The following is a 25,683-nucleotide window of genomic DNA, read 5'->3' as shown; positions in this document are numbered from 1 at the left end:
GGGAGAAAATGTGGAACAAGGAAGACATAGTGTTGTAAGAGAATCCATTCAAAGAATATTGAAGGAAACTTGTCATACTTAAGTCCATGAGCCCTCATGGGATGCACCCAACTGCTGAGGGAGCAGTTTGATTTATGAAAAGCTTTGTAAATCAAAGATAAAGCCAAGCTTTTCCTCTGAAATGCAGGGAATTTTTTTAAAACTCCAACACAGGCCTAGATGAAATCTGAGCAAAATTGGTCTGCAGAATGAAATTATACAGAAGATAGAAGAGAAGGAGATTGAAAGTGGTAGTTACCAAGATGTGCATACATATAAAGTAACACATGCAATAAAGAAGGATTAGTGTATGCCAGTTAATGAAAGCAAAGGAAGTAAGAAAACAATGTCTATACATACTTAGAAGAAAAAGAGAATTGTGAAGAGGCAGAAACTCTCATAAAATACAGTAGGGAAGAATTAAAAAAAACTCAAAAGACTGAATTTTTAAATAGCTATTTTCACTTTTTTTTTTTCTCTTTAACAATGATGAAATAATATAACAAAAGAAATAACAATATGAAAGCATATTATGCAAGAAGCAGAAAAAGTGATTAATGATAATAGCTGGAGAGACTGAGACCAAAGAGCAAACAGGGTATCTGCCCACATGCTGTTTGAACAGTGAATAATTCATAGAGAACAATCAGGATCCCACTGCTGTGAAAATTATTTTAGGATCCACCTTTTGCAGCAGGAAATTGCCCTAGTAGCTAATCTTTAAAATTACGTTTACAGTTGTCTTGGACAGAAGGAATGTCAGAAACAGTGTAAAAAAAATACTGTGAGCAGTAAATTACAGGACCAGTAGGACTGGGAGATGTAAATTACTCTGTTTCTCACGTCTTTCAGAATGAGTACTCTGAAAAAACTAAGCCAGGTTTGTTAAAAGACAGCTCTGAACTAGTCAGATGCTGAAGTTTTGAAGTTTCCTTTACTTGTGACATCCAATTGGTGTGACGACATTCTGAAACATTTGTGCATAGAACATCTACCACTGAGAAATCTTCAGCAACTAAAACTTCAACTTCTCTGTTATAATTGATCTCTGAAAACAGTTCTCTATAGCAGATACAAAGAAAGAATGTGGAACTGAAGCTAAATCTATGTGACAAATTTCTGTGGCATATTTCTTTTGAAGACTGGCATAAGAGTATTTTATTGACAGGTTTCAAAAAGTCTGTGTGTAGCTTTTCTTATACACGCAAACACATATGTATGAATGCGTTCATATTTATGCATGCACAGTGCTTCTGCTTTCACACTAGCACAACCCATAAAGTTTTACTAGCAAAGTTGTGCAGCTATAGATCTTCTTTGATGAATATATCCCTGTAAAGCATAGAAGAGTTTTCCTTACAGAAGAACACAGAGTTTTTTGGTTTGACATGGTTTGACAACTATGAAAATCTCTAAAAAAACCAATTCCACTCTGCTGTTTAGCACTATAACTAAGGGGGAAAAAACCCCAAAAAACAACCCAAGGTCAAGTCTATTAATTTCACTATATCTTATTAGAGAAGCATTCTTCTTTTTGGTTTATTCTTTCATTTATGGTAGCCTTTTTATAGAGGATTCTTTATTTCAAAATGTAAATCATAAGGAGAGGAAAGGTACATGCATCTAGATATAACTTTCTCATGGAAAAATGTGAAATGCTTCAATTCACTGTACCTATTTATTAGTGAATAAAACCAGTAACTATGAAATGTTTCAATAGCACAGTGGATGATTAACATTTAATCTGATCTCATTTTAAATCATTCATATAGATTAGTTTATATGAGATTCATTCACCTGTCCTTATGCTAGTCATTTTAAAAATAACTTTCTGCTTGTCAGTCTGCTAAATAATGAATTCTCATCAGTTCTATATTCCCTTGAGAGTTATTTTGAAATGCAATCTGTTATGTGAAATACACATTCCTGATTAAAAAGAAAAAAGACATGAGAATATGAGCTCTAAAATCATGGTGTCAGTTTTTAGAATCAAGCCTTGCAAAAATTTTTCTGCTACCAGTGAGCAGACATCTGGACCCAATTTCCTGTGATCTTGCCCAATCCCTTTCCCTCTTCCCCTTCCCCCTCCCAACCCTCATCCTGCCTCTTGCCAGGTAGTTGCCAACATCTGACTCAATATATTTCTTCTCTGTTTGGTGCCCTCTTTCCCCACATTGTTTAGCCCTTACTATATGCAACCCTGAACATATTTTGTTTTGGAACAAAGTTTTATATCTTGAAGAAGCTCTAGGTTTTACAAACCTGGGAGAGTGCTGCTTCAGAAGACAAACTGTCCTGAGTTTGTCAGTGTCCTCACTAATCCTGGTTTTCTTTGATAGCAGACTCATTGAGACTTTTTATCAGCTAATTTCTTATGGCCTGAAATAAAAAAAGAATTTATGTGTTATCTAAGGTAGAGAAGGACACAATCAGTCCCATGCCAACACTTTGCCCATGACCAGTGAATATAAGAGAGTTCTGCTCATTTTTAAGATTTAACCCATATTGGCCATTGGTTGAAATAGTACAAGCAGTGAAGGACTGCTTGATATAGTAGAAGGACTGCTGAAATAATAAAGAGGCTGCTGAACACATCAAACATTGCTGTGTTCTCAAAGCAGCAAAAAGCTAAGTCAGAGTTTAGTGATTTGTATTTCGCCACTACTACTTTTAGAAACAGGAAAGAACAAGTAAAACAGCCAAGTATATATTAGACATTATAAGGCCCAAATTAAGGTCAAGCATCAGTAAATTTGCTTCCCAGAGGTTCAAAGAAAACAAAGAAAAGTTTCAGTGTCCCAGGTCTTCAAAGTTTAAAAATCCAGATTTAATCCTAAGAGAGCAATAGATTCTTCTAATTAAAACTGTAATAAATTTAGGATGCTAAAGTTATAAACATTTCATTTTCATATCATAATCCAAAATCAGCCAAAAAGCTTACCTCCTGGTTTTTAGTAAACCTTTTCTTTTAGTAATTTAATTAATTCTTGGTTTTGTTTGGGTCAGTCCTAGTCTACTCTTTTTTCATTGTGTACTTCACTCCATATTTCAGTCCACCAAGTCAAAGTCCTTGTGCTAATCAAACAGAGAAAGGCCGCTGCTGACCTTATGTAATATGCATTTATTGAAGGCAACACAGGTATCCTACTTTGAATCAATTACAGGTCAGATCCTGTGACCAGAAGACAGTGCATATGCACTCATTCACGGCATCAACTTTGATGTATTAACATAATTGCAAACAACTGGGATGTTAAGTTCTGTTCTGAGCATTCAGTGCAACCTTCCTTACCCTCTCTGGTTTCCCAAGCCTGCACAGTCTGGGTTTCACATTAGTTTAAGCTGAGACTACTATGATAATTAGTTATCTTCCTGTCCTAATAGCTTCAACTCTAATTATGTGGTCCTAAATGTCTTCTGTATGTAACCTGAGTGGTTTATTTGACATCTTTGTGAAGCTCATCATGAGCAAGGAGGAAATTAATCCATCAACAAAACAAGCGAGTGTCTTGTGTTCTGGTGTTGACAAAAGTAAGAGAGACATTTAGGAAGGTAGCATGGCAGATTCATATTCTGAGCTCATAATGCACCAACACACATATTTTTTCTTTATTACACTGTATAAATATTAGCGCAATATAACCAGGATGACATTTATGCAAATGCATTTCATATGATCATTCCACATTCTCAGTGATTAGATTTGTTTCTTCATCCATTTAATGTCTTGTATTTTCTGCATCCAAATAGTAATCATCCTAATGTCGTTGCATATTTTACCTGTGTGGTGCGCATATCCAAAAAGCAGGCACTTTGGTAGAGACAGAAATTGAGTAAGATGGGAGCACTTGCTTTCTTTAGGTTTATCTTATGTAATTTTTCTGGGTTGTGTGTTTAAAAACTCCTGACGTCTTCAAAAGTAAGGGAAGCAGCGAAGTACTCTTACATGATTGAAAGACCTGAATACATGCCCTTGATACAGATTCTGACATCTTTCTATTAAAGTTAGCTCTTGTGCTTTTGTAAATTTTTTACTTCACTTATTCTCACACCTTCATGATGAAGGATTTTCCTTCCATCTTTAACCAGGCTTCCTTTCCTTTAATTGCCCAGCAGGATACACCAAGATATGATACAAAATGACCCCTAGATAAAATAAATGCATTCTGAAGTAGGCATCATGAGAGCACTGAAGATAAATTTCTGCTGCACTTTATGATTTTCATGCCAAATTCTAGGCAACAGGAAGTTTTGGCCAACAGTAATGTCCAGATCCAGTGAGAAAGACATCTTTCAGTCAGCATAAAGAATTGACAAACATAGAAACACAGAGATGCAACATGTTAAGAGACAGAAAAAATTTTATGACAAAAACTAACAATGCTGCCAACATCAATATCTGAGTAGCTTAACTTCCTGCTATACACACAATAGTCAAAACTAGATTTAGAAAGGTTTTAGCTTGCATTAATAAAACATTCGTTAGATTATGAATGTTGTGTTTGATAAATGTTTTCGGGTAAATTTTCACGGGAGAGTTACATAACATGATTTTTTACTTTACAGTAACCGAGACTAAAAAATGTTAAGACAAGAAAATAAGTGATAGACTCATTTGACATCTTGGAATCAATGTTTCATAAAATGCTTTTACAGACAGAATAATAAAAAAAAAAAGTTTAAGAGAATTTAAGCCTTGTGAGTGTTTTTTTGGTTTCTTTTTATTTGTTTGACTATTTTTCCTTTTCTTTTTCTCTTAGGGTGATGTTTCTGGGTGTTAGTTGTTTTTAAATTAGTTTTTATCTTTATATTTATTCTGCATTCAGCAGTTATCGTAACTTGAAACATCACAGACAACGATGATTAAGGACCCAAGTTCCTAATTTCTCAATATTTTGATGACTTAAATAGAGGAGATGTAGGGATGCAACTATAGCACATGTAAACCAGAGTCCATGTCTGAAATATTATTTGAATAAAACTTCTTACGAATACATCTTAACAAAACAAAAAGTAAGTCGTTCCAATTCATCAAAATAAAAAGTAGAAAAAGAAAAAAATTGTTGATAAATTATTTAATAATTTATAGCATTTATTTCAGTTGAAGGAAAGGTCACTTTGACATAAAAGATAAAGAGCACACTTAGAAAAAAATTTACTTCCTTCAGAGAAACATCTGCTACTGGCTTTACGTTTTGGATCATTGCTTGAATATGGGCTACTGACCACAATAACACTTTTCTGGATGAAACTGCTCATTGAATCAGGATAACTATTTTTGTATTTTAGAAGAAAAATTTGTTTCAGCTTTCTCAATATACAGTAGAAGGATAACATGGTTATCCTTACTAAAAAGAGAGCCAAAAGGGATATAAAGTTATCTCTGCCTGTCTCAAGTACAATTGTATGAACAAGCAGCTAAAAGAGACAATGTTCAGACCTGTTTTATTATCTGAAAGAAAAAATCTAATTTGATTGTTGATGCATTCTCATGATACAGCAAGGAATGGTAAATACTGGTGAAGATATGCAATGAACAGAGAGCAAACATACAGCTTCAGGTATCAGAGCAGGCATATGCCATCATCCTGAACCTGTAAAGAGCTTCTTCTTCTGAGCTCACTGATGTTTGCCCAACAGTTATAACAACAAGGCCTGGAAATATTTTGCTTCTTAACACTGCCTTATCTTATTATACCTTCCCCTTTACTCAGCTCTGGTGAGGCACATCTGGAGTGCTGTGTCCGGTTCTGGGCTCCTCAGTGAAAGAGAGACATGGAGCTCCTGGACCATGTCTGATGAGGGGCTACAAAAATGAGGAGGGGACTGCTGTGTTACAGACATATTTTATGAAAATCCTTTTGCCAGGATTTTCTTCTCCTGGGAAGCTGAGAAGCCCCAGGAACAAAATGTAAACAACTACTATCTGCTGCTGTGGAATACAACAGGTGGATCTATGATTGGTCTCACATGCTTGTTTCTAATTAATGGCCAATTACAGTCCAGCTGTCCAGACTGTCTCAGTCAGTCGCAAGACTTTGTTATTCATTCCATTCTATTCCTGTCTTGCCTTCCAATGATTCCTTTCTCTCTATTCTTTGAGTATAGTTTTAGTTTAGCATTTTTAATATAATATATATCATAATATAATAAATCAGCTTTCTGAAATATGGAGTGAAGATTCTCGTCTCTTCCCTCATCCTGGCTGCTTTGAAAAGCTACACTGCTGCATTTCTCTTAGGAGGAAAAGCCTAGGGAACTTGTCCTATTCAGTCTCAAGAAAAGAGGACTGAAAGGGAGATCATCAATATCTATCAGTATCTGAAGGGAGGGTGTCAAGAGGATGGGTTCAGAATCTTCTCAGCAGTGCCAGCAACAGGGCAAGAGGTAATGGGCAGAAACTGGAACTCAAGGAGTTCCACCTGAATATGAGAAAGACATCTTTACTGTGTGGGTGACCATATATTGGAACAGATTGCCCAGAGAGGTTGCGAAGTCTCCTTCATTAGATATATTCAAGAGATATTTCTAGATGTGATCCTATGCCACGTGCTCTGGGATGACCCTGCTTGAGCAGGGAGGTTGGACCAGATGACCCACTGTGGTCCCTTTCAACCTGACCCATTCTGCTGTTCTGTGATTCTGTGTTTTCCATTGCCTGAGTGACATTGCCCAGAGCGAAAAAAGTTACAGATAGATGAACTGAAACTTTGGTAGCTTTATGTTTTACAGGGAGAAGGTAGATAGAAACATGTTAATTCAAACACTTAAGAAAAGCACATTCTTGGGTGGTTTTCTGCTCTTCTTGTGGCCACCTATCTAGGGAATCTGTGTAACCCACGCCACCCTAAAAACTTTCCTGTTACACATAATATAACATATTATGTATAACAGAGAAAAAAGAAAGTATAACAGAGAAAAAAAGGTAAACATTGCCTTCATTTGACAAACCATAATCAAGAATTCCTCAAATGTACAGTTAGACTGTGAAAAGAAAGGAATAGAGTTAAAGTCTCCTAGTGCTAACTTCTTACATTTTTCTCACTCAATTTAATTAAAATGTTCATATCAACCATCCCCCAAAAACCAAATATGTGGAATAAACTACTTGTTCATATCAGTCAATACAAAGCAAAACTGGGATTTTCTGAACACAACAAATTTCATTCAGAATTATGTATGAGAATTACACATAGCTCTTCATTAACTCTCTTTGACTTGAGGGATCATGAAGACCACAATGCCTGGAAAATGGTTTAGCATCTAAATCCAAGAGGTCCCTAAATTGACCTCTGTATTTATGATGTTGCCCAGAAATGGAAACATTTTTTAATTCATATTTACCTATTTTACACTCTACAGAAAAGTGAACAAGTGGGTAGAAATGCAGATAAAAGGGAGCTTGAGAACCCTTCCTGTCACTGTTGGAGAGGCTGGAAGATCAGATAATGGATGAAGGATTGGCATTAATCCCGGACCAGTATCTCAGCCCCTCTCTACTGAGATTTAAGTTTTGAAAGACACTGCTGGACCCAAAATTTGTAAGACAAATTTTGTTCTGTTTCCCCATCAGCCTGTTCTTCCAAACATTCTTTCATAGCAGTCACAGTGACCTAAATTCATATGCCTTGAACTCAGCTTACTCTCCCCCAACTTTCCCCTCCACTCCTGTGTCTTTCTATCTTCTCCAGAACTGCTGGTAATGCAAGTATAAGGTGAACTAATCAGGGACTTGTACTGGAGATTTGATCTAAAATCTCACAAGACATTCTCTTAACATTTCTTTGAAGCCACTGGCTCATGCAAATACAATTTTTACCCACTCCAACATTTTAAAGAGTGACACATCTTGCTAAAGGATTTTTTTTCATCCATTTTGCAAATAATTCAGAAATCGTTAAATGCAAAATGCCTGTCGCTGTGGCTGAGGAGACAGAAGTGACTCAAGTCAGATTACCATAGGCTGTCTCCTCAGCTTTCGTCTGACCTGGGACAGAACATGGTGAAAGGGAACAGCTGCTCCTTGAGGGAGGAAAATCACAGGAGTGTGTTAGTCAGTTGAGAGACAAGTTCACTTTAATACCTGTCTTTTTTGAAATTTATGCTATTTCTTTGCTATAAAAGTAACTTTTTTCCTGACTACTGACCAAAACTAGTCTTATAAGATGGAATGCTCCTTACAACAGCTAGGGAAAAAAAAAAGTACAGTATTTTGTATGAGTTATTATAATCTGAAAATTAGACATTCTGATATTGCCTGATAGTTCTACCTTCCTTTAGCAGGAATGGCTTCTATGCTGATCCTACCATTCCTCTTCTCTTAGTGGCAGCATGACCTTTCTGCTGAGGAGCCTGGCTTCCCATGCACGAGTTTCTGTGACCTTTATAGGAGCCTCAGTAGAATGGCTTACAGACACAATCAGCATACTTCCCTCTTATACTTAGCTATGTAACAAAACATTTTTGTGGAACATTTCTGTGCATTTGAAAGAATAAAAATAGTCAAGCAATAAGTAAAACAAAGGGTTATTTCAGTGTGGAAAAATCTGACTTAAAACCAATGATAAAGTAACAAAGATTATATGCAACTAATCAATGGAGGGTTCAAGCACATATTCTTTTCATATTCAGTACCAAAGTTATTTGAATTTTCTCCATTAAGATTAACCACACAATCTTCCATCTTCCTCACCTATTATCTGGACTTGACGAGGAATTCCTTTTACCTTGACATATACTAGTATAAATTCTGCTTGAGTCTTGCTTTTCTTGTAGGTTCTACTGGAAAGCTCTAATTTTTTTTCTTGTTTTCCAGAGATGAGTGGAATTAAAAAAAAGGATTTATCCATGTTTCTACTTGAGCTGAGAAAGCATTTGGTTTAATTTACTTATCATTGCAAGTGAGCTGTCACCTAAAAAAAATACCAAAAAAATGTCAGAGGTGGTAGAGCTCTGTCAGTGATGATTTTTTAATGCAAAATAAACTCTAAAAAATTCAAATTAATAGAGGACGGAAAACTTGGTGAAATACTTCAGTGTTACATATGTAAGCCAAGAGAAAATGGAAAATTGGATAAAGTTAGAAAAACTCATTGAAGACATGCACTCTGATTGTTAGATATTTGGTCAGAATCACACATTCAGTCATATAGCTGCCAAATTGTTTGAACTAAAATTGTGTCTTTAGCCCTATAACAATAAAAACAATGCAGTATCTAAGACTTTTTAAATTTGAATTTGTTTTAAATATGGCCATTTTTCAGAACATTAGTGGTATTGGAAAAAGCAAATTCAATTTTAGGCTCTTGTAGGTATATTTAGAAGAGATATGTTTCTTTATTTCTCCAAAAGATTTCTAGTTTAAACACTCTAGTGACCTAGTTATAATGATGTGTGTGTACAGAAATATATGACTCATTTGCAAAATAATTCTAAGAAAACTATTTTTTTAATTAAAGAAGCGGGTAATAAAACTTCCAAAGGAAAACTTCCAAGTTTTCCTAAAACAATTAATGAAAGGTCTCAATTTCAATTTCTCTTGCTCATGAATGTCTTTCAAAATATACCAAAATGAATGACATTGCAGTAATCAAAATAGTAGCTAAATTAAATGTTCAGTTTAAGTTCAAATGAAAAGAACAAGTAGTTTAATAAAAGTGGAAAAAACTCTTAAACCCACATCACAAGAGAATATGAAAAGGCATTAGTGAATCACAGAATAAAGAGGCATATAAACCAAAAATAAAATAAGAATGAATATAAATAGTATTTGCTATTAGGTGGGATTTTCAAAAGCAGGCTGCATGTAGGCTTTATTGTTCTTACACTGAAGCCAGTCATAAAACTCCCACAGAATTAACAGGGAACAGATCTAAGCCTACACTGAGCACTTTCAAGATCATACCACTAACCATACACAAAACCATCAGATGATGAAAGGAAGCTTCAGATAGCAAATAACAACCTCACTGCTTTATTCCCTGGGAACCTAGTAAGGTCAGAGATTACTTCTAATACAACCAATACATAAAGCACCAATGTTCCATATAATCAATAGCAGATTTCCTGTATATTGTTAGAAACATTAGCCTACAGGATGATTGTAAAAATATTTTTCACACTGAAGTTAAGCAATATGGATAGAATGAACATTAACATTTGGGGTATCCACAACCTCCCTGGGCAACCTGTCCCAGTGTGTCACCAACCTCATAGTAAAGAATTTCTTCTTAACATATAATAAATATTTTCCCTTTTTCAGTTTGTTCCCATTACTTCTTGTCCTATCACTACAGATCCTCATGAGGAGTCCCTCTCTGACTTCTGTTTAGGCAGTCTTTAGATACTGGAGTGTTTTTATGAGGTTTCCATGCAACCTTCTCTCTCCAGATTCAACAGCCCAAACTTTCTCAGCCTGATCTCATCAGCAGAAGTTACATTTTCTTGTGTTAACTGATACCTTGGAAAGATCTAAGGACAGATCTACTGGTGGGTGTTGGATGCATATCAGCATCCAAGCGAGAAAGCAAGACCGTGAGTTTGAAGAACCTACATATTGCATTGCCAGCCTGGGACCTTGACAAGCTGGGAAAGGAGGCTGACCAAACCCTCACGAAGTTCAGCAAAGGGAAGTACAAAGTTCTGAAATTGAACAGGAACAACACCATGCACCAGTATATCCTGGAAGCCAGCTGGAAAGCAGCTGTAGGTCGTGAAGGATGCCAAGCTGAACATAAGCCAGCAATGAGTCCTTTCAGAAAAGAAAGTAATCAGCATCCCTGGCTTCATTAAGCAGAACACTGCCAGCACATTCTTGTCCTCTGCTCAGCCCGGCTGAGGCACATCTGGAGCACTGTGTCCAGCTCTGGAATCCTAAGTACAAAATACTGGAGGGAGTCTAGAAAGTGCCACCAACATTACTAATGGCTTGGAACATCTCTCCTAAGAGGATAGGTTGAGGTATGTGGGAATGCTTAGCCTCGAAAAAAGAAAGGTCTGTAGAGGTCTTATCAATATACACAAAAGTGGATGGGAGGATGTGAAAAGAATGGATTCAGGCCCTTTTCCTTGTGGTCCATTGACAGGACAAGAGGCAATGGGGAAAACTGAAACACAAGAAATGCCATTTAAATTTGAGTTTTCTTTTTCCTGTGAGGTTGTTTCCACACTGGCACATGTTGCCCATAGAAGGTGTGCAGTTCTCCATTCATGCAGATATTTGAAACCAGCTGGACATGGTACAAAATAACCTGCTCTAGCTGAACCTGCTTTGAGCAGTGCTCTGGACTAGATGGTCTCCAGAACTACCATCCAACCTCTGTGATATTAGAATACCAGTGGAAGAATATTTGATAAGAACTTAAAAATATGTAGTCTGATCTTCTGGTTAGAAAGCGCACCTGAAAATTCATTAATGTGATTATTCTCTGTGATTACTGTGTTAAAAAAACAGTAGAATATCGAACTTCCCAGGAGTATTATTTCTCACTGTGGTTTCTGAATAAGATCCTGAAGGACTAGACATATAAAGGAACTTTAGTGTGAGGAGGTATTTTAAGGATTAGGAATATTAAAGATAAGGGAAAATAGATATCTACTAAAAAAAAAGATGTAACTATTCTTTTTTTTTTTTAAGGTAGTCCAATCAATTTAATTATGAAGCAATTTTAAACCTGGAGAGCTAATTTACAGAACACGTAATTAGCATGTGTAAGTAATTACTATGAGATACTATCTAATTCTGAGATTAATGGGATTAATAAGAATGAGAAACATTAATATGCACAGCTAGTGTAGAGGATAGAGTACAACAATAATAAGTGTCCCTTGTGCTAAGAGTCAAAATTAAGAAAGAAAATCAGTCAGGTTCCAGTAAAATACATAATAATTACTATACCAGAAGTGTCATGTAATGATACAGTTTCTCCTGCTTTTCCTGCTGTTGAAGCACCTGATACTGACCTTTCAGTCACTTGCCTGTAATTTTTGTCAGAATAGTCAGAGGGCTCAAAAAAGTCCCCTAGAAGTAATCTACGCTAAGGAAGGAATCTTCTTCAGTTCTCTTAGGCACTTGTATCAGATCACCTCGATCTTCCTTGGATAGTTATCTGGATCCATACAGCAAAGATTTAAATCTGATACCCTGATCTGGAAAATTGCCTATGGTTTTGGCACTCTTTTAATGTCATCGCTGTAAAAATTAATAGATGAAAGTTATTCCAATATAATATTTAAATTGTATATCAGTCCACATTACTGGGCAGTTTGCCACTCAAAATAAAGATAGCATATTAACCATCTCTGAGGCAGCAACTTTGTCTGTAACTCTAATTTAATAATATATCAAAAGATTTTTTTTATCCCAAATAGTCAGTGCACTGAAAATTATGAAATAATTAATTCTGAAAAAGTATCACATAACATGCACTTGAACCAGTCTATGAGGGTTGACAGAAATTGTGGTATATAAACATCAAGATAGGAATAAGAAACTTCTCAGACACACTCCTGTATAATCTGCTCTAAGTGACCCTGCCTTGGCAGAGGATTGGACTAGATGATCTCCAGAGGTCCCTTCCAACCCTAATTATTCTGTGATTCTGTGACAAGAATTACATTTAAGATGATAGAAAATATTACACATAAAGAAAAATGCTACTTATTTCTTTAACATGAAAGGGCTGAATATTTTTTCAAAGAAAAACTAACAGAGGGAGGAAAGACAGGAGGAGAAACTGAAGAAGAATAAGAAAAGATAATGGTCTACAGGATAATGTTCACAGGACACCATACCAGTAAACATATATTTACAAAATCTCCAACTAATAGGGTTGCAAACTGTGCAGAAAGAATGAAGCAATTTTAAATATCAGACCTGGTATTAAATTCCAGGCCTGACCTTCCAGACTATATATTCTGATCAGTTTGGTAGCATTGTGGGTAGAGGACAAAATAAATATTCCAACTACACATTTAGTGCAAATTAAATATGTTAAAGTGGGAGGTTTGCCAAGTTATTTAGCCTATTAAATGTATTTTCAATCAGTAGAAACCTCAACCTCACATTTTATTTAAAGAATTTGTCAAAAGATTCACCTAAAGCTCTCAGAAAAGAGAAGTATTTTCTTACACCCCTTACACAATTCACTGAACAACTTTTGGTCTGACTTAGAATCATACCATAAATTACAATTGTTGATCATGATATGCCTCTGGATAACAAAGACTTGTCGAGCTAAGGCATGCACCAGTTTTTGTAGATCCCAAAATACAGTGGAGTGATTTCACTACTATTTTCAGTTAATTCTGAGTTTTTGATGGAAACAGCCAAGGGTGATTAACATGCTTGAACTTTCAAGCCAATGAACGTGATTAGACATGCTGGATATATGACAAAAACAACCAGAGGTATTTTTATTCCATGATAGGCCATAAAATGAAAGGCAAAACATCCTTAATTCATAGAAGACCATGTCTCTGTACCAAACATAATTTAACATTTTCTCCACAATCAGGAAATCAGTGAGAAGCATACAATGCAGAGGCAAAGAAGAGAGCATGAGCTAAGAGGTCTTCGGAAGGAGCCACTGTGACTGTAAAAAACAAGAAGAGAAAAAAGAAACCCAAAAGCTCTACAAAATTAAAAAGAAACAAATGAGCAGTGAAATGCAAGCAAGCAAGCAAGCAAGCGAACCAAAAAAAAAATAAAAAAAATAGAACCCTAAACCCACTCCTCCAAATACAGGTGAAAAAATGTGGTCTTTTAAGCCCTCTAACCTATCCCAGACTGCTCAACTGAGAGGAGCAGAACTGCCAGAAAAACACTTTTCACTTCATGTGAGTTCAATTAAAATCAGATAGGAGCTGTCAGACTGGCAAGCAAAGAGGTGGGTACAGCTAGATAAGCTTTCATGTTTCCAAGCTGCTTAATCGCAGTTTAGACATCCATTAGTAAATCAAGCCCCTGTATGTGGAAAACCTGTTTAGGTCATGTAGTTTAAATCAAATCAGGATTCAAGTGGTTTTACTGATTTATTAATGAGGTGTAATTAATTGAGAATCAGCAATCTATATATTCAGGATCAATATTAGCAACAGGATATCTAAACTACAATATTCTAAGTGTTAATATGTGTCAAAGTGCTTTCTAAATACCTTATATAATCCTGATAAATCTTAATCAGTCTTTTGATCCCCTGTGGTATTCACATATCCTCTGAACAGTGAGAGACACAGACTTTGCAAGAATTTTCCTGGGGAAGGCTGTGAAAAAGCTCAGAAAAAGTATGATAAACAATTTTTATCTCCACTTGCTGCATCTGTTGCTGTGCACATGTGGAATGTGTTATGGAGATTGTTTACTGAAGAGGGATTTCTTAATTGGACTCGGGTGAAGGTGTTTTGATTCATTGACCAATTGGATCCTCGTCTGTGTATCGGTCTGCCTGGCAATGGCGATGGGTTTTTCTTAATAGTATAGTATAGTATAGTATAGTATAGTATAATACAGCTTAATAAAGCATTTGATAAGCCTTCTGCAATCTTGGAATCAATGCACATTATTCCCGCGTTGGAGACACCCTGCTACAATAATCCACAACACACATACGTGGACTGATGGTTGTATTCCTATTTACCAAGATCATTTTAGAAATCACCCATTTAGATAATTTGGGCATCCCACTCACACACTCTAGCAGGCATGTTTCTGTCTTGCTGGCTGCTGTGATTCTGAAAGGTTTGTCAAGGCTGGGCCAACCAAGTACTGGTAACACAGCAATTTATTAGCCATCAAAACATATAATGAAGATCAAAAGTGGCTATGGGACAGACATCTCTAATTTCTATGCTACTGTCATATTTGCACAATAAATTCCATGTCTACAGTTATAGAAAAGAAGTAGTGAATCTTATTACCAAAAATATAGCATCGGTTTGTTTCTGTCTTGCTGTGGCTCAGGGTTCCTGAACAAGAATCAGTAGTGATGGTTGACCTTAATCTTCTGAAAGCAAGTGAACAGCAAGATTAAGGTTTTTTGATGAACAGTTTTCTGTCATTTTATAAATATTTTAACAGTTCTGAGGGAGAATTGCAATACCATTTTTTGAACAGAAAAGAGTATGACTGCTCAAAAGCAGAAAATATTTACAGCTATACTGAAATCCCAACAGTGAAGAGAAAACTACAAAATACAAGTCACAACTTTGAAATGGCAGAATAAATGATGCAGTTATGATGCCTCTACAGAGAAAGAAAAAGTAGAACAAATTTAGTTATTATCAAGTGAAATTGACAATTCCTTCCCTTTGTATAAAATCTAGTGGAGAATCAGTAAACACATCGATGCTCTACACTTTGTTAGCAGCTGTATATATTTGCTCTGCTTCTGCAAAATCCTAAACCACCCAAATTAAAAGTAGCTTGATGCATGTGAACACCTGTGTAAAGGAAAAAAATCCATTAAAAGAAAATCATTATTTTTCAGGATGGTTTGGTTTTAATGACAAAAAGCAATTTTTGCTTCACTGCCCAAAATGTCTAAGTTGTTGCCCTCTTAACTCAGAAACCATTGGACTTTGAAAATAACAATGGAAGAATATGTCAGCCTAAACAAACCTAGTGACACTGTTGATTCACTTCTTGCTTGATAAACTGAATAATCACAATTACATATGTGCATGAGAATAGAAGATACCTATACCTTTTAGTATATGCATGGTTAAGCAAAGTAGCCTTATAAATTTAAACTGTGGCTACGTGTGCATAGTAAGTAAACAACCTAATAAATTTTACAATTCAAAGAATCAAATGAATAAAGAGTTTCTACTGGGTAATTCTGCATTTACACTGTTTTATAGCTTGAAACATGCTGTATTCTCCTATAATTGTAAGAATTTTCCCCCCAGTTTCATATACATTTCATTAATTTATTCTGTATTCCCACAAAACAAATAAGCAATCAAACAGAAAACCTGCCTTATAATTGCAGAAGTCTTATTCTTAAAAAAAAAATTAAAACCTTTAATTTTAAATGTTGTATCTAGATTTTTTGCCATTATATTTGAAATTGTGTTTCCAGTTCCCTTATGTCTTATGAACCTGTGAAAGTACACTCCAATTTTTTTGTCACAAAATCTAAAATGATATTGATATGTTTATGAATTTTAAACCTACTCAAGGTATTCAAACCATTGTATATATTTTGTACACAACATTTCTTTTGTTCTTCTGGTAAATATCAGAGCAAATTGCAGGAAAAGTGGGTGGATGGATCCATATATCCAATCTATGGAATTTTTAACAGCAGAAATTTCATTGATTACTGATGATTGCCAAGTGCCTCTCCTGTATTTCTGCCAAGCAATCAGAGAAACATAGGAAAGCATCCACAGTGCTGTTCTGTTACATTAACTCTTAGATAATAGCAGGGGTGTGTGGGGAGCCTCTTGTCACCCCTCTAATGAATGCAACAAGCATTGGAGGAAGTAAAATACTGTAACTCTTCTTTCTGTTTTACCTGAAATTCTCATATCTTAGCATCTATTGGACTTGCTTCTAATTTTCCAGGTATCTGCTTGTGGTCAATGCAGCTCTGCAGCTCCAGAGTGCATGCCTACCTGCAGATGAGGACCAAAATCCCAGGGCCTATGGTAAAACAACACTAAGGGAAACATTTTGAGCATGGCCTGTATGCAGAAGATAATAACAGTTCCAGATAATTTGACTGGAGCTAAACTGGCTAGAAGACATACAGGGACAGGCATAAAGGAATTATAAAGAATGCAGTTTAGCATCAGCTTGAATTTTTAAAACTCTGAGATCAAAGTGGAAGGGACTCATGAGAAAAAAGCAGTCTGAGTATGTGTTGTCAGTGTGGCTCAGGAAAGGATCAAGATCATGCATGACTATTTTGTTGAAATCCTTTGAAATTATTGCCACCACGGTAGACAAGGTGACACAGGGGGAGATTTCATTTAGGGCTTCTCAGGTAAAGCTCTTCAACCACTTCAGGTGAGTTTTGCTAAACAAGGTATTTGTTTTAAAATTGCAGACAGAGGAGAAGTTGAACACTAGGAAAAAAAATGCTTGTAGCTATCGTGTTAGTAACTCTGTATTTTGTCCTGAGATTTACCAGACAATTTTTCCTGCCAGTAATTAAGCCTATGGTCTGAACTGGCCACGTCCCAAGTGGACAATGAGCAGCCTGGCACCATGCGCTACCTCAGAGCAACAAAGGCACCAGGGAACAGAGCGCTGCTGTCCCTTTTACCATCTGGAGGGAGACTTACTGCTGCTTCACCTCTGCAAACTGATGGGAAGTTGTTTTAGAGGGGACATGTCTCTCTGCACTGCATATAAAGGGCAGGGCGAAGGTAGCATGAGTTGTTGGGCAACCTTTGGAAGAAGACTGGAGCCATTCTGGGCCAGACACAGCCTGCTCCAGACAGTGCCAGCCCACAAGGCACACCTGAACCCCTCTGCCTGGTGGGAGATGCATGTGGATCAACTTATTTAAAAAAAGAATGGTAAAACACTGAGAGAAAAGGATCAGGGACATGAGAACATATGAGGGTCTTCATGGTAGAGCTGGCCATTCCTACAGAGAGGCTGTAAACCATGGAAGACTTGTATCAGAAAGAAGGAAACAAGCATCAAGGAAGGAGCAGAAGCAAAGCAAGGAACAAAGAACATCAGGAGACAGTTCTATTCCCTGACTCCAACCCCTGCCCCACGTGTCACCTCACCAAAGAGAAAGAGAATAATCTGCAGCAACAACCAGGTGAGAAGAGGCCTGCTGTGAAGTGAGCTGGGAAGGGGGGTGGAAGGATGTCTTCTTTAAGGGCTAAATGTTTGTCTTCTTAATTTCCAATACCTAAATCTGTAATTAAATGCTTTAAATGGAACGAAATTCCCCAGAGTTGAGTCTGCTCTGCTTGTGACAGTAATTGATGCATGATATCCCTGCTTTTATTTTGCCCCATGGGTTTTCTCACTCTTCCTGTTCTTCTCTGTCCTGCTTGTGGTGGAGCAGAAGTGGCAGCAACCCCATTGACTGCCAGACAGGGCAACACACCAGTCACTCAGCCTCAGATAACTAAAACTTTGGTTATCTAGTCATCTAAGCTGCTAGAGAGAGATCGATCTCATTTAAGACAATGATCAGGGAAATGCCTACACATTTTAAGAAGGTTCTAATTTATAGTTCTTTCCTTTCCAAGACAGTGGCTTGATACAATATGATTTGTGAAAGCATAGGTTTAATAATCTGCTGCCCAATAATGAGAACTATCCTCTTGTAGCAGGGAGACCAGTCCCTCAAAATTTTATGTATTTATTTTAATACTTAATAAATCAAGCTTAGTACTGAAATGTGTTCAAGCCTGTAGCAGTCTGGAGTAAGCAGAAAAACAAACCTAGAAGCGCATGTTGAAATTAAACACATTGGTAAAATCTTCTTACCAAAGTATTCACAGATTTGTAGATTATCCTCTTCAATGGGCATGAATCCCATTTTAGATACCTGATACATGAGTTTAGATACTTTATACATGAGGACACAGAACTCCACCTCACAGCAAGAGTGCATGTCCTTGCTTATGGAAATTGAGGAATGAGTGTTATCTTAAGAAGTAGAACTCTTAAATTCTGTACTTCATTGGCAGTATCTTCAAGTAAGCCACTGCCTAAATTTGCATTATATTTGATATAATCAATGGAGTCTCTAGAGAAAATCATCTGAACAATGAACACACATCTACTAAGGGTGAATAGTTTTCCGTACTCTTTATTGTATTGACCAGATACTCTTTGATTATAAAGGGAGAGTAAGCTTGATTCAGGTGTCCAAACATAGGCAGCACATAACATTTAAGCTATCCTGACATGTTCACTTCTCCATAGAGGCGGTAAACACAGTATTTTTGGGACTCACACCCATGCCTATGCTCTATAAGAGCAGCAACTAAACAGTGACAAGTGACAGGAAACTTTTATACTATACCAATTTACAGTAGATATATACGTTTGGTGGTCTTAACTGAACTCTTGACTGACACAGAAAGAAAAGATTTTATCTTACTGGATCCTATGTTACACACTATGATTAAATCAAATGGATGTGGGGGGAAAGGCTGCATAATCATGCAATCTATAGAAACCTGATATGCTAGCTGAGTGATTTGGGAGGTGAATTTCCAATTGAGCCTGTCCTGGCAAATCTGCATTAGGTCATAATAATATGACCAGAAATATGGAGTCATTTGCTGTTGAAAATTTGGCCAGTATCTTTTAGATCATTTAAGAATTAATTTATTGTTCAGCTATTTTTAATTTAACTGGTATTTTAATGTGAATATGTGCAATGGAAAGCAAGAAGCAGGTATATAGCATATTAAGCAAAGGCTGAAAATGTTTGTACTGCACTTTGAGGGAGAGCTGAAAGGGAGATAACAACTGAATATTCCATCAATATTTGAAAAGCTATTGTGCTGTGCATACAGTTTCCAAGATAGCAACGAGATAAATATGCAAGAAAAGCTGTTTGCACTTGTGATATGAAGCAGTGTTACTATAGATCCCAACCTGAGAACATCTGAAGAGCAGCCCCAGGGGAATACTGCAGGCAGCTAGCTGATGCGAGACTGTCAAAATTCAAGGACTTTCAGGACATTTTCTTAAATGAAAAAGAGACTCAAAATTGCAAATTTACTTCTTTGAAGCACTTCCGTTTCATCTGTGGTGATTACTAGGATGTTTTGCTTTGCCTAAAGATTTCTCTGAACTTAAAATAGCACAGACTAAATTCTTCCTCTCCTGTTTAGACTTGAAGTTCTTAGATGTCCTTACAGTAAACAGACAACTATTTGGGATGATATGAAGAAAATAAATCCTTTTTCATATATCAGTTTTAAAGGCTATGCTGGTTCAAAATTTAAAATAATTTCTATTTTTTCTGGTGGTAATTTGTCTACAATGAGTGAAAGAAAATGTTATTGGAATATTTTCAACTATATTTTTGAGTCACTCTAAGTAGGTCTTTTAAAACAGCTTAGATTGCTCACTGTGCAACAAGGAAAACGAAATTCATAGCACAGACGAGTGTGAATCTGGGTCATGTTTGTTCAGCTATGCCTCTCATGTCTGAAGTCAAAACCCAATTTCCATACTGAATATAAAGAAGGTAGTTGTTGTCTTGAGACTGTTTTTCACTTAGTCTTTAACACAGACTGAATGGCCAGATTAATTCTCACCACTAAAATCCCATCACATGATTTACACTAGCAGGCACTTGCTGTAAAGTTATACCAGGGAGCTGACCAGGATGCAAAGACACAGCACCAAAGATTAAACTACGCAGCTCAAGAAATGAGGAATCCCCGTTTGCATAGTATTTTTTGTCCTTAGAATAACTTTCTTTTGCATGGGCTGTGTAGGATATTTGGTAAGTCTCTCCACCTCCTCTGCTTGTCAGAATCTTTTTCCCTCTTGATCTCTCCTTGTCAACTGTCAGAACATGAGCTCTTAGTTGATTCTTTTCCCTTGTCTTACCTGCTAATAGGCATTTTTCTGACTTACCTCAATAGCAGTCATCCTCACCAAAGAAACAACAGGAAAAAAATATTTTCTAGTTTCATACAGTTATAACTGTATTTGCAATAGCAGGCAGATCAGTGGAAACAAAACAGAAGACCTCAGCTTATCTCAGAAAATGTTATTTCTTTTGAAAATATTTGTTATATTAATTCAGGAACTTTTCTATTTCTTCTACCATTTCACTTTCTTAAAAATTTCTGACTCTTTTTCTTATGTCTTGATTGAACTGACATTTAAGAAGTGCTATTTTTAAACACAGTAATCTACATAAAGAAATACAAAAATTTATGGTCTCTAATGACAGTTTGTTGTCTTCTTTGAATAAGTTTACTAAATGCATTCAAAATGTTCAGAATTCAGGCAAGAAATATTTTCCTGTTATTACGTGAGCAATCTTGTATTAATCCATATTTTACCACTTTAAAGCATATGCACTTACCCAGACATAAAATATTCAATATACTGATAAGCTGGTACTTTTTGTAAAAAATATAGTAGGTTTAACATCTTGTCCTAGATTTTAAGAAATGGGTTTTTTGTGTATTCAACTTGGTATATACAAATAATTGAGCTGAATTTCTGCATGCATAATTCATAACAGGTACAAATACTCTTTGGGTGATTAGATAAGAGTTAATATTTGTGCTCACAATCACTTTAGGCACATGAATTCAGGTCAGTGATTTGTGAGCACAAGATTACTCAAACTGCAAAGGCAAGTAGATTTGTGAGCACAAGATTACTCAAACTGCAAAGGCAAGTAGACAAATGTAAATCAGACGTTGATTTTGCTGACTGATAGAGGGTGGATTTGTTACTGCAAGGTGCTGAAAATTTGGTGTAAGAAATTTTGAGAATTCATTATTTGTCTTTTGATCATAAGAAGAGCAGAGTGATCAGCACCTTGCAGAACTATGATATCCAAAAAACACCCTTTATGAGTGAAGAAACTCACTTTCAGGCTACCATTCAGAAAGCATGTTTAACTTAAAGGGCAAGTGAAATGCCAATGGATGTGTTTATGTGCTTTAAATTAACTACATATTTAACTAATTTGGTAAATAATGAACATTTTTGAGAGGTTTGTAAAGGGGCAACAAGCAATTAATATCAAAAAGGCACAGGACATTCAGGAGAAGTAAAATAAATTTACCATCACAGACTTGCTGGAGAGCATTAAAGCTTTGCATGGATGTTTTAATACAAATGTAAAGCGGTATTGGGTAACTGTATCTTAATCCCCCTTTAGCTAGTGAAGGAAGGTCATTTTACTTCTGCTTGATGGAAGTCACAGAATGTTTTAATATGCTTTAGTTTTGTTTTAGCTTTTCTGAGTAAAAGCAATAGGATATATTTAGGATGAAATGGCTATTTGTAAGTAAATGGCAGTTCATTGACTGCAAAATATTTCTTATGAAACCTCTCAGGCTCTGTCTGACAGGAAGCTCAGCTGAACACACCAGCCCTGTCACGCAGAGGTGCTGAAGTGAGGGCTGAAGGTTCCAGGATTTACAGTTCAAACTGAAGATCAGCTCCCAAGCTCTGCAAAAATGAGAAGCAGAAACCCTGCTTGAAGTCAGCGTTGTCAGAGTTTTATAAACCCTGCTGCAGAGCTCCAACTGGGCTGCACTCCAAGAGCATTTATTTGGATAACAAAAATAAGATAAAAATGAAACTCTCCCTGTAACCTGTTCTATTCCTCACTTTTCTTACAGACTTGTTTTAAAAGACCTTCTAGAGAAGGGCCATTTGCTCAGGAAAGCTAAAGCTGGACACTGGTGGCAATAAAATAATTTTTGAGTTTTTTTGTCTGTTTATTTCTTGACTGAGTTCTATATATCTCAGTTATATCTACAACAGCCAATTGTAATATTATATATACACATTAGTTTTAGCTACACTAGAAGGAGATTAATACAAGGACTGATAACCTAAGAGAAATTTTAAGTGTGATCAGCATAGCATTAATTTCTATTCACCAACTTGCCACAGAATATGAAAAGAAAATTCCTTAATGAATAATAATCTTTATTATGCACAATATACCATAAAACCAAACTGGGATAAAAGATGTGGATCAAGATCTTAATTTAAATGAATTTAAAATATTGTATATGATTATTTTGGAAAGATGTTTAATTAGAAGACAGTGGTAATGTCCCTCATAGTAATGCTGTGTTCACACACATGAACCCAGTGTTTTCTAGAGACTATAAATGAAGGTTCCACCAAGTGAGAGAGGACTGACATGTGTGCTCTGACCCCACACAGATGTCAGGCACTCACTGTGCTCCTTTGGACCAGAGCACAGACTTTGCAGCCCTGTAAGATTGTATTCTTTCTTAACAAGACCTGGTCAGAGATGTCCAATGTTAGTATGTGATTGGGCAATATAATTGAGTTTAAATTCATGCTACTGGGCTGGATTCTTCATAATTAGTGGGCATATAACAGTTTGTCTGGTCCTGCTAACGCTTTTTTTTTTTTCTTTTCCTTTTTTGTGGTGTTATTCTCAGGCATAAGTCTAAGGAAAAAAGGAATCTACTACTGATGGAAATTAAAAAGTAAAACTCATTTTACCAAATTGCACAGAGCTCCATCCTGAACTTCAGTGATTACGAAAGAATATAGACAGGCCTTCTAGGAGGCAGAGAAACAAGAAAAGCTCTGAACCACGTACCGTGAGGTTGTACTGACACCTGCCTCTCCCTGATAACCTCAGAAAATCTGGGCTTCTGTCCAAAGATGAAGGCACCACAGAACCTCTTTAAAATACATAACAGAAGGAAGTTAAACCCTTCATTTTAAATACAGTCCAGCTAGAAAGTCTCAGTGTTACAATATTGTTCAAAATGCTAAACTACATTTTTTCTTAAATGGAGACGTGTGGAGGTCCTTGGTTCTAATTAATCCTTTTTCATTTACTTATGTATCATGACCAGCTGCAAGAAACCCTTTTGCAATGAAACTGGAGCCATTTTCTTTCTAAAAACAGCTATTTGTGAAGTGGCTTTTAATTGTTTCTAAAAACTGTATATTTGAAGATGTCCTGTCTTGGGAACACTGATGATTACAGATGAGATATCCCATCTCAAAGAAATGAACCAGACTGCTTTACTAAATTTAAATTATGCTTTGCAAACTGCATAAAATAGAAAAAAACAGTGTGATTTTTTGTCTATCTTTATAAGGCAAAGGGTTCCTGTGAGTTCTGTATGAGTGCCTTGACTTCATCAAGATGAAGATTAAAATGTAATCTCACCTCACAATATCCTTTTAGGGCATTCTTACACAGCTTGAGTTGAACAAAGCAAACTTTAATTCCTTAACTCAGCTGCTGAGGAGCTTACCACAACAGAGGAAAATTCTCAGCTGATGCATGTAGGGAAGACTTACCACACACAAGCCACACAAAAATTCAAAGACAGAGGAAGGTCAAAAGAAATAAAACTGAAGTCAACACTTTGTGGTAATCCTGGTATAGTAAGTATTCACTGCTTTCAAAAATTAATTAGGGAAGTCCTGGAACTTTTGGGTTTAATTCCTCTGCAATGCAGTGGAGAGATCATGTACATGAAGGAGGAAAACTCCCCTTAAACCACAAAATCATACAATGTGATTAATGAAATATATGGAGGTTACAAAAATTAATTTGATGGGTCTTAATAATGAAATAGACAATGAGGAATCCATGATTACTGCTGAGGTTTTTTTAATGGTCTTTTGTCATTCTGAACTTCATTATAGTTCATTGTAGTCATTTAACCTATATATTACTACAACCCCATAGCAGGGAAATGTAACATAGTGATTCATCTATAAAGACTATAGTAAAGCAGTTAAAAAAAAAAAAATCCATATCTAATGGACACTGACAGATAATACAGAGGAAAAGATGTTTGATCCAAACCACCATCAATAAAGAAGATACTTTATATTATATTGTAGTATTTATTGTGCGCCTATGCAAATCTTCCTGAAAGAAACTTCAATGAGATGAATATATTTTCCCTTCAAAGTTTTACTTCTGTTGTATCTGGACTTCCTAATGACAAAAATTTATTGACTGATACCAAAACATGAATTTCATCTTAGTGTAATTTCTAATGTGCCTTAGATACATCTAGAATTCTTGGTTGTGTGTGTCATGGGAAGAGATTTCAGAGGAGTTGGAAGGAGCATCTTTTAGTCTCTGTTTCAGAATGCTTGAACCACCATATATTTTTTTTGCCTTCAGAATGGCAAAGGTTTGGCTTTTGCTGGCCTGACATATTCCGAATATGAGTTCCTCTATTTGCTTTTTTTTTTTCTGTGAGCTGCCTGAATAATTTTGAACCAGTCACTTCAGGTTTTTATGCCTTGGTCTCCCTACTTTTTTTTTTTTTTTTTTCAATGGATTTGATATTGATCTATTTTTATATACAGCCCTATTTCTTTTTCCTGTTTTCAGCAATTGAATTTTCTATTATCACCAAAGCAGTAAGAAAATCTGTGGGTAAACTTAGACACTTATTTTTTTCCTTACTTGTGTTGCCTTCTGGTGAATTCAGTGGTAAAGCACCAACTGACAAACAAGTGCAGAACATTTTAGCCAGCATCTGGTGTGTCAGATGCTGAAATGTGATGCTATGTGGCAGTATTTTATCACTAAACAACATTGTCACACAGCATACAGAGTTGCCTGAATTAAAGTGGGCCCAGAGAGCCTAAGCTAACAAGAGCAATACATTTGACTTGATTTTTACAGCTCATCAGAAAGGCAAATTATTTTAATCATGATTATTTCTGTTATTGCTTTGAGGTGAAACATTGCATTTTCCTTTGTTCATTCAGCTTTGATTTTATTGAAGACACTGGAAATTTTATCACAACCTTGATGGATTTTTAATTAATCTTAAAATTACTTAAATGTTATAAATTAAAGTCTTGTTTCAACAGCTCTTAATTTTATGACTAACTCATATCTGTAAAAGGAAGCCTATTAATGCCAATGTTGTTATTCCATGTATACAATCTTCTGATAACATTATTGAAGTGTCTAAAACAAGTAA

At 36.0% G+C, this 25,683-nt stretch overlaps 1 long non-coding RNA gene across 1 annotated transcript; it reads left to right on the top strand.

The window, feature by feature from the left end:
- Positions 1-20,346: 20,346 nt before the first annotated feature.
- Positions 20,347-22,437, top strand: LOC119697612. The gene is made up of 2 exons (XR_005255887.1): positions 20,347-20,480; positions 22,060-22,437. It is a non-coding gene; the product is annotated as an uncharacterized LOC119697612 (long non-coding RNA).
- The last annotated feature ends 3,246 nt before the right edge of the window (positions 22,438-25,683 follow it).

Source organism: Motacilla alba, chromosome 2 (genome assembly GCF_015832195.1).
Source record: "Motacilla alba alba isolate MOTALB_02 chromosome 2, Motacilla_alba_V1.0_pri, whole genome shotgun sequence".
Classification (NCBI taxonomy): Eukaryota; Metazoa; Chordata; class Aves; order Passeriformes; family Motacillidae; genus Motacilla; species Motacilla alba.
The sequence above is the reverse complement of the archived record's forward strand: the minus strand, read 5'-3'. Positions and strand labels throughout refer to the sequence as shown.